Below are 821 nucleotides of genomic sequence, written 5' to 3' on the forward strand. Positions count from 1 at the left end.
CGGCCGGGGGTTGCGCCGGAGGAGTGGGCGCCGCGTTCCCGGCGTTCCCGGCTTCGCCCGTGGTGCCGGCGCCCTTGGAGTTGCCTTGGGCGTTGGCGTTCCCGGGCCGGGCGTTCCCGGGGTTTCCGGCGGGGTCGGGTGGTAATTAGTGGTGGTGTTAATTGGGTGGGGGGGGGATTTATTTGTTAATTGATTGGGGAGATGGAGGAGCTCCCAGCGTTTCATGGTTCCGGCCAATTCCCAGTGCTCCCAGTGCTCCCAGTGCTCAACTTGGGGTCAAGGATCCGTCATTGGGTTTGTCCCCAACTCGTTCCCGTGGCTAATTAATGATCTCTACTTAATTAGGGCTGAATTGATTGGGGACATGGAGGAGTTCCCATTGTTCCATGGTTCCGGCCCCTTCCCAGCATTCCCAGTGCTCCCAGTGCTCCCAGTGCTCCCAGTGCCCACCTTGGGGTCAAGGATCCATCATTGGGTTTGTCCCCAACTTGCTCCCATGGCTAATTAATGATCTCTAGTTAATTAGAGCTGAATTCATTCGTTAATTAACTGGGGACATGGAGGAGTTCCCATCATTCCATGGTCTCCGTTCCCAGTGCTCCCAGTGCTCCCAGTGCCCAGCTGGGGTTGGTCAACGCCCAACACCCAGCATTGAGTTTGTTCCACCCAGAGCCCCTCAACCTTCATGGTTAATTAATGATCTCTAATTAATTAGAGCTGAATTCATTCGTTAATTAACTGGGGACATGGAGGAGTTCCCATCGTTCCATGGTTCCCATTCCCAGTGCTCCCAGTGCTCCCAGTGCTCCCAGTGCTCCCAG

Source organism: Corvus brachyrhynchos, unplaced genomic scaffold (assembly GCF_000691975.1).
Source record: "Corvus brachyrhynchos isolate BGI_N302 unplaced genomic scaffold, ASM69197v1 scaffold1219, whole genome shotgun sequence".
Classification (NCBI taxonomy): Eukaryota; Metazoa; Chordata; class Aves; order Passeriformes; family Corvidae; genus Corvus; species Corvus brachyrhynchos.